This window comes from Pagrus major, chromosome 10, assembly GCF_040436345.1.
Source record: "Pagrus major chromosome 10, Pma_NU_1.0".
Classification (NCBI taxonomy): domain Eukaryota; kingdom Metazoa; phylum Chordata; class Actinopteri; order Spariformes; family Sparidae; genus Pagrus; species Pagrus major.
In genome coordinates, this window is record NC_133224.1 from 10,110,797 (window position 1) to 10,132,236 (window position 21,440).

Here is a 21,440-nt window from a genome sequence, read left to right on the forward strand (position 1 = left end):
CGGAGACACGGCGAAACCTGAAGTGGCTATGGCCCTACTGTAAATCATAATGCCTCCCAGTGCTCTCTGCCTCCCCTCCATTGTGTCGGCCCTGTTCGCTCTGCTACCCATGTGTCAGAACGGCTCACGTCCCCGGCATGCAACATCTCTCCCCTGGCTGCTGCCTCTTCCTGTGAGCTTCACGCGGCTGTCTGTTTCGCTTCCTCTAACGCCTCGCATCGCCTTCTCCCCTCTCTCACTTTGTCTTTAGCCATCAACCTCTCTCCCCTCCCTCCCTCCCCTCTCCACCTCCCCGTGATTTTCTGCTTGCTGAATATGCAGGGCAGAGTGACGCGCTATTGTAATAACGTCTCATCGCGGTGCACTGTCTGTCCGGACTTAAAATGAGTCCAAAGAGCAGTGAGGGAGTCAGGAGAACGAAAGCCTTGGACAGATTGTTCCATGTCAGGGGCCGATGATGTAATGCATTTCTAGTTTAAGATACACTTTCTTGCTTAAAAAAAATGAAAATACAGTGAAAAAAAAATGAAAAGCAGTGCATCTTCCCTCAGCAAACTTCATTGCTGTTTTTTTATACTGTGATTCACATTAAAAAAAAAGTCAGGACACCGTTCATGTGACACAAAATCAAAATACAGCTGCCAAAACCGGCTTTGCTGGTACGATTCATCACCAAGGACGTCGCATTGCCACTTTCCACAGTCCCAAACTTTCTCCCTGCCCTGCATCCCTCTCCCTGGAGATGACAGCACGTTCCACACTGTCCTCTTTTGGACAATCAGGAAACTGCACCCTCTGAGGCGAGCCCACTGTGTTGAGAAGGAGGAGAGAGGGGAGAAAAAAAAGAGTGACGGACAGAACGACGGGGAAGACAGACGGCAAACTGCTCTCTGCAGATTCCCGAGGATGCGTGTGCACGGATATACGGCGTTGCATCGTCAGCGTATTTATTTGACTTTGACTATCGGCGTCAAATCAATTTTTCAGAACGCACTTTCTCTCTCTCTCGTTCTCTCTCTTGCAGGATATAAAAAGAATTGTTTGTGTACAGTCAGCACTAAACAGATGGGTTTTTGTAGCCTTGATTTCAACACTGTGACTGTCTCTGCTTCTGTAACTGTAACAGACTGCGCCACAATATTGATGCTCTGAATAGACCCGGCTGTCTTCTCCTCATCCTGTGTGTATACAGTATATGTATGTGTGTGTGTGTGTGTTTTTGTTGCGATTATTTTAATGTCTTGACCTCAGGATTTGTGTAGTCCAGCATGGGAGTTGCCGTGTCTGCTCAGCCAGCAGATGCAAGCGATAATCAGTGTCAGTCATGATCATAGCAAAGGGGAACGTTCTACCTTGCATCAAAGCCTCAAGCACTCCGGCTTGGCAGCATGATAAATGTCTCTGGCGGGAATATAAAGTCAAATCCAGGTCTTTAACAATTTGAAGGCACAGAACTGTTCCCTTTCATAATGCACTGCTGTACGTTACTCAGAGGTGAAGGCAGCGTTTTGTGTCAGGATTATGTTCATCCAGTGGTCTGAAGTAACTATGTGCATTCATATGAGGGTCTTTCCTCGAGTAGTTCCATGTCATGTTACTTTATACCTAGATTTCACCACCTTTCAGAGGGGATTATTGAGCTTTTTTTACTGCACAACATCTATTCAACACTTAATCTACACATTTAGATTTCACATAAGAAACCAAATTATTTTCTCACACAAAAATATAAAACATTTCATGTTCTAAAACATTAAAACTAGCTTTGGGTTGGACAAAACAAGACATTTGCCACAGGCTTTTTGTTTTTTTAATTGTGATGGTAATATATTGCTGCTTAAAGGTGCACTGTGTAGCTTCATTGACAGATTTTTAAATAAACAAAGTCTTTGTTTTCATGACTGAATAAACAAACTGACCTTAAGGGCAACACAATTTCATACTGTTTTACTTTGTTTATATCTGGCGGACCCTGCCACCTTTCTAGTTTCAAACAGTGTTCTGGGACCTTATTTTCCTTTGAGAACAGCTTGTTTAGTCAGTTGTGGAAAAAATAAATATTTCTAAGTTTGTACTATTACCTCATTAATTTAATTATTAAAAGTCTGAGTTTGAGTTGCTTCTCCACAACTACATAGTGCCCCTTTAAACAATTCACAGACCTATCAAGATTAGCAGACTTATGACTTATTAGCAGATAAATCCATGATAATGATAAAAATCATTAATTGCAGCTTCATTTAAATTAGAAAGTAGAGCCTTTTCAACCAACTTTAAGTGAAATGCTGCTTCAATGCACAAATAATGATTTTGATTTTATTAAAATAATAAATATAAATTTCTACTTTTGATTTTGATACTTAATAAAGGTGCAACATGTAAGAATTGGCCACCTGTTGAATTCATACTCAAAACAAATAGGAGGCAGCATAACACCAGAGTACCCGCTATCTGCTGCTAACTGTAGCTGCTGTTGGCTAGTTAGCACAAAGATAGCCATCTGGACTGGGAGCTCTGAGCACAAGGGAAGTGTTGCTGTGTGCTTTTTTTTTTTTTCCTGCTAGCACAGGAGCACAGGACGGGCCAGGCTAGCTGGTTAGCATGCTCGACATGCTTTTAATGCAGTACAGTGAAGTTATAACGTTGAAACTTCCTTCACATTCTCTTCTGTTTTCAACCAGAATTTTTACATATTGCACCTTTAAAGTAGCTTTTCCTGATAATATTAATGTAAGCTACTTTGACTTACCAGCCCATTTTTGCATTCACAAGTTAAATTTGAACCCTCACATCACAGCGGCACTTGATATGATAGATAAACGTTAGCTTACTTACTTCAAAAGGAATAACCCGTTGGAATGAATATTTCGATAACCTTGCAAAGCTCCTTAAACTGCTAGCTTAGCATTAGCTTAGTTAGGTTCCAGCAAAAGTAATAAAGAGTTTTCTCTGGAAAAAACAGATTAGATTTGCATTTAGTGTTAAGTCACTGTAGCAATAGCATTTTGTTCAGGACTTTGACCTGTAATGTATGGTGTGGTTAGCTACTTCAACTTAAGAAAACAGAACTGGATACCTCTTCACCTGAAACATAATTAATAGAACAATGTGAGAATTTATCTCGGTGAATCTAAAGCAACAAATCAACATCTGAAAAGGTGTCGGCATACCTACAGTAAGGGTGAACCAAACAGCCAAAATAAACAAACCCTTGAACAATCATTACGTTGCCCAGCATGCTCCATGTCCATGTGCCCCTGGCTGGTAATAACCTTTAGCTAATTACCATTTCTCCTGCATCTTAATATCAGTTCATAAAGCAATGCAACGCTAATTAGGGAAAGGAGTGAGATGATATCCAATTAGGGGCCTGTCTCTTGTCTCAAAACAAGTGAGCCGACCCAATTCATCTTCACCTTGCGCGCCCCGCAGCCACATGGTCGGAGGGTGGGAGTCTTTGAAAAGACGGCCAGTGTTCCCTGATGGTTTACACTATTACCCAGTCAAAACATGTCAGTCGAAACAAAGCCATGGTAATGATGAGGACAAAACCGATGTGGGGATCAGTGGGCATCATTGTGGATGCGGGCAAAGGTCTTTCTCTTGAAAGCGGGAGATCTGGCAAAGGCAGTTGCCAGGAGAGCAGAGGTGCTTTTCAGTGGATTTGCAAAAAGTCAATTTGGCGGAAGAAACTTTCCCCACCTCAAAATAACAATTTCACAGATTAATCTGGAACTTGCCCAGCATACAAAGTACTTCACAGTCTTTAAATCCAAAAGCCTCACAGCACTGACCATCACATACCGTTTTCTATGGTCTTTGAGCACCCTAATGCCAAACTAATTACTTAAAATAATAAGAACACTTATTAAAAACCACTGAATCAAGGTAGAGCTATATTTAGTGAGAGAAAGAAAAAAAAAGAAAAAGGAAAATCACACAGAGGAAAGAAAAATATTCATCGGGTTCTTCTGCAATACCTGCAAGTCACGCAAGAATGGTCTGCCCTGCTGGTCATTTCCTGTTTTAGTAGAGACTAGTGGCCGCAAAACAGGCCCTTTACAGACTAGAATCAGATTAGTGTCATGGGGCCAGCTGCGGTGAATGGGAGTCGTGTCGGTGGGTGTCTGCGAGGGGTCCGCCTGTCACCACCCCGTGTCATTTCAGCCTGATGGCCTCGTCCCCGTAGACATCAGAGAGTAGCCGATGTAATCTGCAGTCATTCAGCAGTGACCTGGAGAAATGGAAACCAGTGCTGGCGGCGAGAGGGGAGGGCTGAGGCAGAAAGCGAGTGAGCGATCTGGTCAGCCCATATATTTATCTACCTGACACTCTGAACTCTGCGAGACCCGCGGAAAACCACCCTTCCTCTTCCTCCTCCCCATATTCACATGGATTCCCGACGCCAGCAGCCGCAGAAGCAGGACCGTAAAAGAGGCTAGATTGAAGAGCACTCGGCTAATTGACTAAAATGATACATTAAGACATATGCTTACCTAATTGCAGGAATCGCTCCAGCATTCTCTGAAATCGCAACATAAACACTTGAGGTTCCGGTAAACAGCGAAACTGGCTCGGTTTGCTCCTGATCTGACTGATAATGAACTCATTTGAATATATTCCTACCCCAGTAATTACAATCTAATCGGAATTGATGGATCATTTGGGCCCAACCTGCATGAAACATTCATTATTACAAGCCCCAACACATGGTCGGAGCATTTTCCACATCAAACACCAGCGTTTAGAACTAGCAACAGACTAATGAGGTGGACACACTATACAAATGCATGAGAGCAGCTACTTGTATGTGTGGTTTTGAGCATATGCGTCGCTCACGCTTCTGTCGCTGCATTCCAAATCGCTTGCGCATTGTTTGGCATTGAAAACACACACAAAAGGATTGAAGAGCAAAAAACAAGACATATTTTGAGCATGTAAATTCAGAACAGGTGTATAAAAGACACATGGAATGGCTTCAAAGCCCCCCTCTGATTTGCCCTTCTAAACAACATATGGCAGAAAAACATGTCTTATCTATTGACATATTAATGTATTCAACTGCATTTTATTATTAGAACAAACATTAACATAATTCTCCACTTGGCGGCTGTCCAGCCATCTCTAGTATCGAGACTGATGGCAGCTTGGCTTGCCTTTCTCCAAGTCCCTGACCTGCATTCTCAATGGCCTCCGAAAAAAAAAAGGGGCTTGAGGCCTCTCGGCGGCAGAGGGGATTAGCCATGCAAGCACTTCCTCCATTTTGGAGATTTTGTTATTGAGTTGCACTTTGCCAATGCTAATTGCCTGTGCCCACGCAGGGTCAGAGAGGGCCACCTCCCCATTGGGATGGATCTCTCCACTTCATCTGGACATTATATTACCTCCGGCCATGATTTGCGTCAGCAGGCTTGAGTTTAATTCCCCTTAATCACATTCAGGCACCCTGGCAGAATCAATAAAGACACAACAGTCAGGGCCATCCTTTGTCCGACAATCCATTAAGGAGATAGACGCCTCAGCGGGCTGCGTCGGCAAACTTTATCGTTCCACTGCTACATACATGATATGAAACCAAGTGATGGAAGCAGTGATATGAGGACTGTGAGGCATTTAGCTCATTTTCTAATGAGTGAACATTATTAAGTCTGCAAATATACTGTTACAGACATCTGTATTTGCCTCCGCCCACTCCATTCAATAAGCGTACAAATAACAATTAAGATGTTAAAATTGCGATCCTTCATCCTTTCCATTAAGTTCTATGGAAAGCAAATGCATTGAATGAGAACATATCAGGTGACAAAGTATTAAGACCAAAAAAGGCCAAGGAGGGTGGAGGTTGGGGTTGATGAATGGGTCAAACAAACTGGACTTTCACCACGGAAACCAGTGTTCGTGTCCCGTGTGGAACCAAATCGTTGACTTGTTTTTACTGATGTCCAAAAGTTAATGGACGTGAGGTATTTATCTCAACATCATGAACATAACGTTGTCCGAAACTTAACCTAGTCGTTTTCGTGCCTAAACCCAACCCAACCTTTACTGCTATGGATCTGCTATCAATGGAAGTTAATGGGAAGGACTGATGTCTCATCTGCACGCAAAATTGGACTTCGGACTATGTGCTGCACGCAAAAAATAAAGATGGTGTTGCTGTAGGACAAGCTACAATGCATTTGTGTCCGGTTCATTTTTACTAATAAATCTGCCTCGTAAGGCAAACCCAAAAGGCTATTGATCTGGTTTCCTTTTTTTTGGTGTGTAACACATTCTCTCGCAATTTTAGGTCAACATGAGGACCTCAGTCTTTAAGCCGACATCCTTTAAGTGCTTCAAAGCAAATTTAAATGTAGGCCTCTATAAATCAATGATAACTGGGCAAAGTCCATCCAGTGATAAAGACTTTCTCCTTTAGTATGCAGGGATAGGTCCCCCTTAAAAAAACCTGAATAGTAAATCGGTTTAGAAAATGGATAGAAAGATTTCTGCACAATTGTGTATGCTACTTACCATATCATCACCATGGCATCCCGAACTGGATCCGTCAGCTTATATTAGCGACCAGAGAAGTAGCAGGTAGCATTTACAGAGAGACATTTACAGGTCTTGGCAGCAACTGCTTGAATGTGTTTGCGTGTGTAATGTACATTGCTTTACAGGCAACATGTGAACAGATTTGTTTGCTATATATTTAATGCAGCTTGCCACATGTGTCCATACGAGCATGTGCTGCATCTGATGTGATTTAATGTTGCGGCAACACAAACTTCTTCTTCTGCAAGCGTAAACTATTCAAACTCCGTCAGAAATAAGTATAAAATGCAACAACTATTCCCTGGCAAGAATCAGAAACCTGCTCCATCATCTTTTATCAAGCTGATCCATATTTTCCCCCAAAAGTAAAGCCAACTTAAGTCACAGGGGGGAAATAATATGAGAATGGATAGCTAAATTGGCTGATTAACAGTGGGGTTCAGGTAGAAATGTCTGCTGAGGAAGTAATGCATCAGTTTGAAAAATAGTGTGATTATACTGTATTGTCAGTTGGCTTGAGTACAAGGCATTTCAGCTCCCATGAGTGAAGTGTTTTTTGAGATGTAGATTGCTTGCACATGGCACTCCTGAATAAATTGCTGAACCATTTCAAGAAATGTAAAATTAAAGTGTCTTTGAAAAGCAGGGAAGTTTTTGTTTTAAATCAAGTAAAAACAAAAGACAGGCCAAAAGGAAGTCAACAGTGCAAAAAGCTTTTAAGGAGCTAAATTCTTCACTTTGTTCACCAGCATGCTGTAAACTTTGCTTGCCTCGCATTCAGTGGTGGGCATTGTAGTGTGCGGTGGCTTTTAAAGAGGTTTTTTTAATACTGAAAATAGCTTCCTGCTGCAGTCGGAAACACGGTTCATGAGAGTGAAGTGAGAACGAAGCAAAACAATAAAGTTGCAGGATGTTGAACCAAAACAATGAGCTAAAAGATGCTAAAATGCTCCTTTGAGCTGTGGGGAACTGCAAAACTTATCAAAACAAAAGCTTTGGGTCATTTGACCAATTGTTGATATAAGAGTAAGGTAAATATTTCATTTTGTACTAGATTTACTTACCAACATACATAGTATCACAGTTATTGGTGAAATTGTTAAGAAATACAATCTACAGGGTTTGAGTCCATGGACACAATTTAAAAATTGTTTTTGTGACCCAGCACGACTATCTTTTGTAGCTCCACCACTTCTCATGGACTGAATGAAACACTACATTGAACATTAACTGCAGTGGAGGCACAGGAAGGAGTTCAGGGTCAGTGGTGGGCTAACAAAGTCCTGGTACTTCACACCAGAATCCCCGGTCCGCATCCACTCTGCAGTTTCTGTTTCGGCAACAAAAGCAGAAGATTTTAGTCCATAGGATACACTTTGATTGAAGTTTGGGTAAGATTGTGATTTAATTTATATGTATGTTAACAGAAATCAGGTGAAATACTGATGTCATTGAACAGGGACACGGATTGGCGTTTTAAACTGGTGCTGATTGTCATGAAAAAAAAGAAAAATTTGTGCCCGTGTACACAAAAGCTGTAGATTAAATGTCCCATATTATAGAAGGTTAGATTTTCTTGGTAATAATTCAGGTCAAGGAGCTATATAAGGACTGTGAAAGTATAAGTGAAAGTATATATCCCCCAACATGGCTGTGGTTTCAAAAACACCGGCAGAACTGAGGTGGAAACACGGTGTGCAGTGCCTGCTCAGGCCTGTGACAGCTAACCAATAAGAGAGGAGTGGGCTTTTCAGGGGAGGGAGGCCTTAAAGAGACAGGCACAAAAACAGACAGAGGGTGAATAATAAACATTAAAGCATGTAAGTATTTTCTAAGACACCCCCAAAAAAGTATGAACCTAAAAATGAATTAAATTCCATCACTATTTCGCGAATTGCCATGACACACTGTATCTATAATACATGACATATGTTTTGCACTTGTGTGGATTTATTTTGTGTGTCAGAATGTGTTCCCCCGAGAGCCTGAGTGGGTGACGTCTGTTCCAGAGACAGTATTTTCTTGTATTGATTCACAGTGGTGTCCCCGTGGTTCACGAGTGTGGCCAACCAAGGACTGTAGCACACAGCATTTTAATCTGTCAAGATGTCACCAGCTCCGGACAAGAGGGAGAAGACAGAGGGGGGAGGGGGTAAAGTTTGGATGGAAAGATAGAGATGACACCCAACAGTCAATGCCGGTGTGTCTGATTGTGTGAGTACACACACACATGCACCTACACAAAAACACACATAAAGCCTGCCAGTCAGTCAATCAGTCAATGTCCACTTGAGGAACTCAACCTCTGCCCCCCCCCCCTTTTTTTTTTTATCCCTACAGACCTCTCAACACAGCTCACTGAGTTGTACAACAGTCGGCAGGCAGAGCTCTACAACATACTCATACAGTGCAACTGTGAGCTCATGACCTCATTGATGGTGCGAATATAGTACATGTGGCGTGATTTGATATAGTTTTTGATATCAAGTAAACAGACCCAGTATAAATCTGTTAATTGCAGGTGATATTGTTCTGCTGCACAACATTTGCATTCCTCTTTCTGTTTTATAGTAACAGTTATAGGGCGGATATACTGTATATTTCAAATTGAACTCAAATTGAATGTGTTGTTGTTGGCAGCTGGGGATTTTATGGGGAACAGCCGATTCCCAAGACAGCTGCAGCGATGATGCAGAGTAAGCTCCTGAACAGCTTTTATAGGCAAACATGCCAAAAGGTAAGATGTTAAATTACCACGTTGCTTTTAAGGCTGTAAGCTGAACCTTCTGCATGCAGTATGTTTGTGTACACAACACGTAAGAACGTTTTCTCCGAGGAATAAGCAAGATGGTATTCTGGGAGATAACACTCTCAGTTTAAATAAATTGGGACGGGGAAGGCACAATGCCGCTGAACTGGATTTTGAAATTGGAAAAGGTTAAAAAAATTGAAACGTATATACTTACAGACCACATACACCTACCATCGTCCACCGCCTCATGGCAACAGCACAAGTCTGATCCAAGGAGGCTCGACCTCGCAACCCACAGGACTCAAGTCAGCCACCACCTTAAAAAATCAATGTCAGTGGTTTTACATTTTTGGCTGATATATATGCGTTGCATGCGCCTTGAAAAATGTAAACGGTCAGATAAAATGTAATTGAAACGATTCAAGAGAAAAGAGTGAGAGCAGTTAAGATACATTATGAAACCACATAAATAAGAGTTCTGGAAATTAAGAACTAATTACACCACTGTAAAAACTCATTAATTCCTCATTCATGCCCCCTGGAAATAGACTCTTTTTTGGGGGGGGAGAAAATTAACACCTGGTCGGCTGGATTTGCCTGCGAAGGAAAAAAAAAAAAAAAGATAAAATGTGAAATTGCATTTCACTGAAACATCAGAACTGGCTACATCATTCCTCCTTGCATGTTCAGAGAAACACTCTTTAAGGGAACAGGATGTCTTGGATGTTTGACATGTTCTTTGTAATGTGTTTCGTCGCGACCCAGAGGCCACGAGCTGAAACCTGTTGGTCTGACAACAAAGTTGTTTTTCATACTACAAGTGTTGCTGAAGTATTGACCTCTTCAGACATTTCCTTTCTCCGTGCGCCTTGGAAATATAGGTGAACTTGTGCCAGAAATCCCTACTCTTCCTCTCAGGCGAACCATGCATGTATGCCAGATATTTCTCCCTGTTGATTACCACAGTTGGCAGATACTCATTGGTCTTTTTGGATCTGGAAAAGATAAGTGAGTATTTTTACTCAAGTGCTTTACTTGAGGTGTAACCCCGACTCCAGGGAAATGACGTTAGCGCGCTAGCTAGTTTATATATGGAAGCACAGTTAGGATTACTAGTGTTGGTGCAGTTATTCCACAATTTTTGATGTAACCGTAAGTTCCAGTTTATATGTTAAAAAGCTATGGTAGTTACATGTTAAATTAGGATTTTACACATCAAAGATCAACCAACTTATTTTAAATATACTGTATATATAAAAAAAATGTGTATTAATCATTGGTCATGTGTTTTTAGTCGAATTGTATCCTGAAACTGAAGTAAAGCACCAATGAAAATGTTAAGTCACATGTGCGACCATCATTCTTTGAAAACACATACGTACAAAATGTATTGTATACTAATTGACGGGGTCTCAAGACATAAAAGAAGAAAAGGCCAAACAAATCTAAGTATAATATTATATATAGGTCAGAACTTTTCCCAGTTTACGTCAGCACGGTACAAACATCTACCTTTGCAATAAAACCACTGAATGTGATATTACCGCCAGTGTAATGTACAAAAAAATAGCAAATAAAAAAAATTATACAGGACCAAATAAGTTCTAGATGTGACAGAACTACATTAATTCTACACAGAAGCAACATTTGGTTGCAAGAAAGTGGAAACTAGTGGAGATATGAATATTTAAAAAATGACAGATTCTTTGTTCTGGTAAAAACATGACCTCCTGTTATTAATTTTGATTACTGCAACTATGTAAATGAATGCATGTTGCCAAGTTTCCTCGGATGTTCAACCCAATCCAGTAAAAAAAAATAAGCGATAGCTGAGACTGAGAAACAACATAGAGAATCACAGAATTACTGAAATTAAGCTCTGCGGGCCAAACTTAAAAAATCATTAACTTAAAAAGTTGTGGGAGTACAGCTTTAGGATTGGCAGGGTGCCATGAATTTAATCGAAGTTTCAACACTATTCTTTCAAGTAAATCCATGACAACACTAACTCAATTCATACTGTTTTACTTCCTGTTTATTTATCGGTCTTTGGTAATATCCAATTAAGACACATAACAATTTTCTCGCACGTTCTAATAAAGTAACAAGTAAACCAAGCTCGGGTATGCTGCCTCATTATGAGAAAAACGTTATAAAACACTGTTCTCGGTGTTCCTCTGCATTCTCTTTGCACATTATTCCATATGAAGGACCGACTCTGTGCTACTAGTGTGTGCCAAGCTTTTGTTTCCTCAGGTGAAAATGGAGGAGCCAGAGTTATCTCGTTGCCCTCCTGTGCAGCACAAAGTTAGCGCTGCCTAGGGAGAGGACCACTTAGATCCAGCACTGGCCTCCATGCAGTGATAAATACATTACTTTTGAGCAGCAGTCAGCGTAATGGCTCACTTAGACATTAAATATAAAGCAAATATTGAGAGTCTGGGGGTATGTGTTTTTGGGTGTGGTTGGGAGGCGGTCTCGAAAAGGAAAGGTTTCTGCAATAGTGTGTGTGCGTGTGTGTGTGTGTCTACTTTGTTGGAGGCTCATCTATAATGTACAAAGACGATTAAGTTTGAGCAGCGGCTGGGGCAGATAGACAGTCAGTTGAGTGGCGAGGCGCAGATAAGAATGAATGCAAATATACAGCAGGAGTGACAGATTAACCTTGGACAAGGTTGAGCATTAATGCTGCGAACAGGCAGGGAGCACTGTGGTGCCTGCTGAGGTAAAACACACACATGCTTGCACGGAGACGGCTTCACACCCACACGGTTTGAAGGCGTGGGCCTGCATGCAGGAAAGACGAGCACACACTCACTTATGTTCACACAGGGATGGCTGTTATCTGTGTACACGATTGATAATTGATTACTCATCAATCACGGCGGTCAGCGTTCAAGTCTCGGACTGCACGCTGTTTTCATAGACAATTTAAAAGCCGCGCTAAGCAAAAATCCCAGCGCCCATTGTTGTTTTTTTTTTGTTTTGAGTCAATACATCCTCCAGGACACATTGATTGCAGGCACATTGCTTCCCGTTTTGTCTAAATTTAACTGCCGTCTAAATACTGTAGGTGCTCTCACACTGTGTCACACTTGTCGCTCCAGTCCTTGGTGAATTTGTGCACGCGCACGAGTCACGGCTAACACTGCCAGATCCGTTACAAACATTTTCAGAGGTCTTTTATAACAGAATTTCTTGATTGTTTATTGGAATTAACACTCTGTATTAGTTTTTATTGGTAGTGGCAGAGTTCGCCGTTCCTATGCTGCATTCTGGTTGCCTTCTGAAGCATGAGGGATTCACAGGAATCAATGTGCGCAGTTATTTTAAAGGATAAGTTCACCCAGATATGAAAATGATCTATTCACCCCTCATGCAGACGGAAAGTTTATGAAGATATTTGCAGCAAAACAGTGTTGGAGCACTCTCCCAAACATCTGTAGTAGATGGTGACCTTTTTTAAAATCTTTAAAAATCAACTAAAGTAAAACATAAAATGGCTCGATACAGCTCATTCAGTATATTTCAAGTCTCCAGCAGCCCCGAGATCCCGAACTGATTTGAAAATACATTATTTATACCCTTGGCGATCAGTCAGCGGTACACCCACATCGGCTACAGTGATGATATCGGCTTAAAAAAGGGTTTAAATGATGTCTTTTCGAATTAATTTGGGATCTCAGGGCTTCCAGAGATCAGACAAGCTGCAGGGAGACATTTTATTTACGTTTGAAAAGAAGTCCCTGGCTATTTCAGTTGTGCAGGAGAATGTTTCATGGGCTACAAAGCTTCAGCCAACTTTTTATTGGCATGGGGGGTGAGTAGATAATGACTGAATTGTCACATTTGGGTGAACATATCCTTTAAAATAACCCTTTCCTGTGAAATATTCATTCTTCAGAAGGCAACCAGAATACCGCATAGGAAACAACTGTTTTATAGTGACGTAACTACTGAACGTAATGTTACGTAGCATTTTTACATACTGCCACTCAACCTTTCTGTTATACAAAGAAACATGTGATTTAAGGGGCGCGTTCGATGATTTTACCAACGTAGATGATCATGCTGTAACACAACCATCACTCCCAGGACACTTAACATGGAACACGGTGCTAACCCGCCTTTTTATACAAGTTCTAGCAGCACCAGGCATGTCTCTTTCCAGCACTCTGCTATTACATACTGATTACTTTCTTGGAGGCTGACAGCAAGGAGCCAGCTAACCCACACTGTAGATGAATGATAACGGCTCTCTCTCAGTCGCCGTCTCTCCCTCTCCCTCTCCCTTGACGTCACATGCAGGGAGACAGTATCTAGGAGCAGGTAAAAATAGTGTGGCAGAGGTAGGAGACATCAGGTTGTGATGTGCTGAGCAGATGGAGGGAGGAAACGGTGAATACCAATAAAGCAGATGGATTTGGCCCGGGTGGCGCTCACTGTACTGTATTTGTCATGTTGCTCTGTGCCGAGTTCTGTCGGGGCTGCAGGATATGAAAACCTGGGCCGGTATGTAAAAATGAAAATGGAAGTGGTGGAGCTGCGGGCTCCTGTTAGGTGACTTAATCTTGTGTCGGGATGTTATTTTTATCACGTCAAGTGAAAACTATCAGCGATCAAGATGGACGGCGGTATATGAGCCAGAATGTGTTTCACCGTGTCATGTAGCTTCAGCGTCCGTGAGTGCTTTGAGTCACTTAAAGAGATGAATGTCAAGCATGTGGTGGAATAATCATCAGCAGGTTTCATCGAGGAAAGTGAAATTAAAACAAAACAAAGTTAACCGAGCACAATGCACTTAACTTCCTTGTTGGTACTGTATCAAGTGTAGATTAGTCAAATGAGATTCACATTAAAATTGAGCTGACTTTTGTTTTTGGCTCCAGAAAATGGACTCTTTGCCAGTTGTTTCCAACCAAAATGTATCCGAAAATGGTGAAATGGCTGCAGTTATACAGAAGGATGTGGGTTTTTTTGTATTTAGATACTCGCTTTGAGTTCTCCCGAATTGGAGCACTGTCGAATCCACACTCAAACAAATAGGGGACAACATATCACCAGAATAACCACTGACCGCTGCTAAGTTTAGCTACCGTAAGCTAGTTAGCTCAGTTAGCTGTGCAGCTAGCAGTCCAGAGTGTTTACGCGGCTAGCGCGGGAGCTTTGGACCGGGGAGAGCCAGGGCTAGAAGGTTAGCATGCTAATACCAGTAGATATCGCTGCAACGCAATACATTAACGTCACAATGATTTTTTCATCTAGCAACATAATCAGGTCAACATTTTTATTGGTGCATACTTTGGTTTATCATAAAATACCTGCAAAACAACCACAACAACAACAAAAATCCATTAGCCTCAAGTCAGACTCTGTTTTGCGCTTATTAGGAAATGCTAGCATGCTCACATTTTAAACTTAGATGTTGAACATGCTAAACATTAGCATGCATTTAGCATGTTTACATTAGCATTTAGTACTAAGTCTAAAAAGGACAGCCTCACAGAACCGTTAGCATGCCTGTAGGCTATTGACCTGGTTTACATTTAGCCGTTTAGCTTAGCTTGGAACAATGAAATGTCTGATACAAAAAGACCCGCTCTGTGTGTACAGTATGTGCAGTATATGTATACGTGTATACATGCAGTGGGCCACTTATCAGATTAAGGGATGCTTGTGATGGAACGGAAATCAAAATCTCGCAACTATATCTTATTCCTTCTAATGACTCAACTTTTGCACAATAACAAGTCGGTTTACACACCTTCCCAACGACACACACATGCAATATAATACGGTAAATAATTTACAGGGACATCTGGATGTCCCCACTCAGTCCTACACGCCTGGTCGCACCATGCCTTCGTAATCGTAGACAGTTCAAAACCTAGTCTGTGCTTTACCGTCTGAGCTTGTTTTAATAGAGTGAGGAAACACAGTTCATCCACCGGGGCCCACCGTGTACAGTAGACCCTTAGAACCAATTAGAGAACATTTCTCTCTGAACATTTCTCAGATCACTCCGGTCCAATTTCCCTGGAAAAGACACAACCCTAATGGGCTGTAATGAAGGAAAACAGAGTTTTCCACTGATTCACCGTCTCGGTTAAAGTTTTCCTTAGTGCTGATAAGGCGCTCACTCTACGTGAAGGTAATAATAAAAAAGCAGCATGCAGAGATGAACAATACAACAAGAGGGGGTACACTCCCAAAACAAGAACATCTGAACGCAGGCGCCGAAAGGAGTTCATGTTCACTCGCTCGCACGGAGCAGCGATCCAGTCACACGCTGCATCATGTAGTACATGCAGCGCACAAACACACACCACAGAAGAAGAAAATCATAATTGGGTTGACGGAGAGTGAGCTCGGCTGACATGCATTGCATGTAGTTTAATGGATGAAGGCTGTGATAAGGGGCTTTTGGAAAGGAGCCGCTAATGGGTAAACAAGACGGGATGATTAATTTATAAATACTTAAAAATAAATTTGTGTTGTGATTGCAGAGGAGAAGAAAATCAAAATCAAAAATGCTGTTAGATTGCCGTGGGGCTTACATCATGTCACTCTGAGCCTGAGGTAATGGGCCTGTGATTGTAAAGTCGACACTGAGGACTTGATGGACATTTTGTCTGTGTCCTCTGGTGCATGTCTGATTCAATTAAAGATAAATGTATATATGTGTTGTTGTTTTAGCCATTTTCATTAACTATCGGCAAGTGCTACATTCACTTTAATCGATTTCCGCAGTGGCCATGTGTGATCCAGGCTCATAAAAGAGGGATGAACAGCGGATCAAACTCTCGTTGAAACAATTTGTTCAACGCACCTTTCCAGTCCAGCTCTGTTTAGGAGAAGACTTCTGTGTACACGCCACATATTTTGATTTCTTGACCTTTTCCCGGGCCTGTGAACCGCTGTGTCTCTTGGCTTAGTTCCTCGTAAAGCCTGGCCATGACGGGCGCATTTTCTGTCCTCATTTTCTGTCCGTTGAATAAAACAAAAAAAAAAGTGACACTGATGTAAAACCCATGTGCAAAGAAGAGGATGGCTCCCAGTGTTTCAATAACCACAACAGCAGGAGTTCAGCAAATGAATACACACAACTGCCAACAGTGCAGACTAACTAGACTCACTGTCACACAAACAGTGGGGAAAATAACACACCAGAGAAACCATGCTATACTTACACTAAATAGGGATTTGCAGAATTACTACACTGCAGATGCAAAACAAACTCAGAATACGGTTTTGAAGGAACACGTTCCGAGATCCACACAGGAAAAAACAGAGGCGCAAGAGTCGTATAGTGATATAACGCAGCTAGTTGGATAAGTGGTGACGTAAGTTGCATTCTGGACCATGGACAGCAGCTAGATGGACTGAACAGTGCTGAACAGGATCCAGCACCACGGACAGAGACTGTGACACACAGTACTACACAAACACAGTAAGTCTATTTTTAGTGGCTGTTCTGGAGCCTTCAGTCGTGTCAATAAGTGAGCCTTTACGCTTAGTCAGCTGCTGTTCGTAAAGGAAAGGTTCACCCAAAAGATTTAAATTCAGTCATCAACTCACCCCCATGCAAAACAGCGTTGCAGCATCCTCCTGAACAACTGAAGTAGATGGGGACTTGTTTTAAGACATTAAAAAACAACCAAAATAAAGCATAAAATTGCTCCATATGGCTTGTCTGGCGTTATCCAAGTCTTCAACAGCCCCGAGATAATTGATTCAAAAAGACTTTTTCTACACCTTCAACGTCGAGCACCCACTTCAGACGGGCTAACGCTTTTAGCTCAGCAGCTACAGTGAAGATTGCAGCTTTAAAAAGGCTGGAAATCACATATTTTCAAACCAATTTGGCATCTTGGGGCTTCCAGAGACTTGGATTATGCTTGATGAGCTGTACGAGCCATTTTATGTTTTGTTTTTTAGTTGTTTTTTTGTTTACTTTTTAAAACAAGTCCCCATCTACTTCAGTTGTAACACTTCTGAGGCTCCAGAAATGTTTTGCTAACTACAAAAGTTCAGTTTCCATCGACATGGAGGTGAGTAGATAACAACAAAATGTTCGTTTTTGGTTAATTTATCCTTTAAAATAACGGGTAATGTTTTAAACCCTGTGCACACTGTTTTCCGTGAATCCCTCATGCTTCAGTAGGCAACTAGAACACGGCGTAGGAATGGCGGACTCCGCCACTACCCGTAACAGCTAATATATTGTATACTATTGGAAAATCACAACGTCACACCTCCTTTTTATAGCATCAGATAACACTAATAGGGGACTATCATGACCTATGCTGCAGCCAGCCACCAGGGGGCGATTGAGATTTTTCTGGCTTTACTTCTGTCGAGCTGCCATGTTGTCCATCTTTATAAATTGACAATGCAGAGTTGTGTTTTCAGCTCATGGCAGCACTCCAGGTTCACTGGTGACTTTTCTTCACTCTGATAATGAGTCATTTTTTGGACTTTAATCAAGGTCTCCCATATACAAAAAAAAATACATTTATTCAAGGAAGCCGCTGAAGATAAAGGCAACTTTCATTCCTCCATATTTTTTTCTTATTTTGTGCTGACCGCTAATAATGTCGCCGCTTCAACCAGGCTCGCCTTTTGAATGGGCGAGAAAATAACTTGCGGGTCTGGTTCGGTCTTTTTTCACGGAGCCACTTTTATTACGTTGACAATTTGATTTGGAGTGATTTGTTTATGCCACAGCAGTGGAGGGTCTTTTTTAATAATCACAGGATACATCAGCACTTCTCAGGTATACTCCACTTTCAACTCCGAGCTCGTGTGTGTGTGTGTGTATATGTGTGTTTAGGCAAACTGTGTAGGTGTGTATAATTATATGACTCAGAGAGGAGAAGTGCTAGAGATACCGCTGCAGACAATATTATTCTCTCTCCAATGCTCCCGTTCCCCCTCGGCTGCTCGAGCGAGAGAAGGAGAGAGGGAAAGGTTACACCAGCAAGGGTGGGTATTGAAATTCAAGACCACTTCACCTAGCCCAGGAGTGGCTGTCTGAAGATTAATGAGCTATTTGGGGAGAGTTCAGCTATTTCACATGCACAGGGTCCACATTAGTGATATAATTAATTTTACAACACTGGGGTGTTGTCACCCCTCAGTAGCGTGCCATGCGCCTATGATAAGCATTCCCTAATTAAACAACACCAAAAAAAAAGAAAAGAAAAGAGAAAAAAATGATTTGACATTCAGGGTCCTGGGAGGAAAAACAACCTCAAGCTACAGATGAGCCACGGCCCCGTACTTCCTCTCCTCACAAGGCACTTTTGCATGAGTTTTACATACTTCAGAATCAGGTAATTGGATGGATATTGATTTTGGTGTCCACACTGAGGCTCAGAGAAATTCCAAGTGTGCAGGGAATCCAAGTGTTTGTGATAGTGGAGGTATTGACACCGCACACACACACACACAAATGCCTCCCGTAACATCAGTCTTTGCTATTTTAAGACAAACTGGAATGACATACACTTTTGCCAAGAAATCAATATACACTGTGCAACCTTGATGTTTGCCTTGACTTGTGTATGTACATATGAGGTCACATAAGTTTTATTTTGCACCCCTACATCAGTGTGGCCTCAAAGCATTAGGACCAAATCAAACTTTGAGTCTGATGTTACTTTGATGCTGTTTCCTTTGTTGATCTGTTTGTTCCCTGCTGGCAAAGATGTATATAATTCTGGGAACTCAGACACCAGGCACTGTTGCGCTGCGGTGTCTGTGGTTGCTGTGGCGACATGGCGAGCCTCAGTCGAACCGTCATAAATGGCAAGGGCCTCTGCACACGCCACCGACCTTGGCATCACGCCTGCCATCTTGTTTACACAGAAAACAATGGAGGCGGGTGAGGAAAGTGATCACTGTCTGAACCCAGTTATTGTTAATTAGTGTTGAAAGAACATGAACTGTATAGAGGGCATATGTGCTCATATTAGCAAGCGAGGCTGACTAGTTTCCGCCTGTAGTGAAAGCTGTTTGGCCTACTTTTTAAAAGTGAAATATGAAGTTAGCGGTACAGTGCGTAGTTAATTACTGTTGAAAGGAGTCTATAGTGAGCATAAGTGCTAACATTAGCAAACAGAGTAACTAGCTTACCTTCTCAAAGTGAAGGCTAGTTAGCCTAGCTTGCCAGCTTAAATTTTGCAAGTGAAATACAAACTTAATGGTTCAACGTGTAGTGAATTAGTGTTGAAAGAACATAATCTGTTGGCATGAAAAACACCGGCTGTTGATAAACGACAGGACATGCTGGAAGTCGCCCCTTTAATTTGTGCAAGGTATCATGGGAGCTAGGAATAACAGTTGATAGACAATGTCCGGGAGGCTTGTTGTAAAACGTGAATGTCTTCTATCACCATTGGTAGCCTAAACCTGCAGTGATATGACATTTCCCAGTCATTAGTGCACCATAGACATTGACACCACATCTTCTAGCAATGCCGGCCCTCAAATGTCAGTCCACCACGGCCATTGGAAACACCACTCAAAGATCATCAGATACGGATGCTGTGGGCTGGCAGTCTCCCAATCATCATGGGGATGAGACTCAAAAATATTCACAACAGCAGCAGTGTAATTTCCTTACACAGGAAGTAACGACATACTACATTTCAGTACAGCTTCGACCAACTAAATCTATTCAAATACACGCACGCAAACCTCCAGCCCTCAGGACCTCCTTTCTCAGGTGTGGTAATAGCCTCGCTGACAACTACAACACATGCTCTTCGTGAGAATTGTGTGGGTTTAATGCTAATCTTCTCCCACACATATGGACAGTACAGCGTGACTATTATGTGCGGCATCTGTGAATCATTTGGTTCGCAAGCTTACCTGTTTTCATCATTCAGATTCTGGCCTGTGACACAATTTGAACGGAGAATATTTCATTACTTCAAGGTTCGTGCATACGGCCAGAAGGACTCGCGTGAAGCCGTATACAGTAGTTGTTTGCCAGGGTTTATAAATTGTAAGCACCTACTAAAAAGCAAATGGTCAGCACATGCCCTGAGAGGTATGGCCTTTCAGTGAAGGAGCTACGGTTGCAGGAAGGTGCAAATAGAAAACAGAATTATTTATATTCTGCAGGATTTCAGCTTAATGGAACAGTGTAGTGGCTGCCCTTGAGGGAAAAATGTGGTAATGAAGAATTAATTTGTGTGGATAAAATGCCATGGTGATTGTATGATTAATGTTGCTGCGCATTAGATGCAAAATGGAATAACCATTTACTGTTAAATCAGACTTGGATGACGTTCAAACCAGAGGAATAGAGAAACTATAGTATATATGTAGTGTTTAACAGGCTAGACAGCTGGGTCAGGGTCTCATACTGATATTTTCTAACCTATGAATGCAGCAAACCAGGTTTTTCTTATTTGCTCGTTACATAGCAGTGATTTAACTCCAGCTGCTTCTACAGTTTTGCATTTTTAATAATGATGATAAAGCACCATACTGTTTGTATGTTTTAACCCTCTTGGTGGGGAAAAAAAACGGCTGCTGTAGGCTGCAGTGTGTGTGTGTGTGTGTGTGCATTCAGGACTGTGGGGAGGCTTCCTGACTCATATTCAGAGGTTGCCATTCAGATTATGTTGAATCACACAGTGCCCTCGTGGCTTCTTCTGGATACATAGGTGCCAAATTCATGATTGAAAAACACACTTTTCTGCCTTTCACACTTACATCATTCAAGACAATCACCTCATTGCCAAGTTTGGGGTTAAGGTTAACCAAACAACCACCAATTTACAGGACTTGTAAGACTTAGACTGTATCCCATTTCCATTTTTTTACCCCCGAGAGAGAGGGGGTGGATCAAGGAGTGGGTCTTTGCAGACACTCATTGGCTATTGTAGGCTCCAGTGCGGGCATAGATGCCGCTCACAGGTCAATCATCCTGTATTAAAATAGTGGAGTTTTTTTAAGGTTTATAAAAATCTTTAAGTTTTTTAAAGCATTTCAAAATATATGGTTGTTAAGGCAGGAGTTGTTACACTGGTTTATGAACCAGTGAGTGGTGTAAACCTATACCAGTCACCAGTGCACCAAGAAACAAGGTTATCTCAGTTAAAACTTACTCCTTTGACACCCTGCCTTTCTCTTTTTA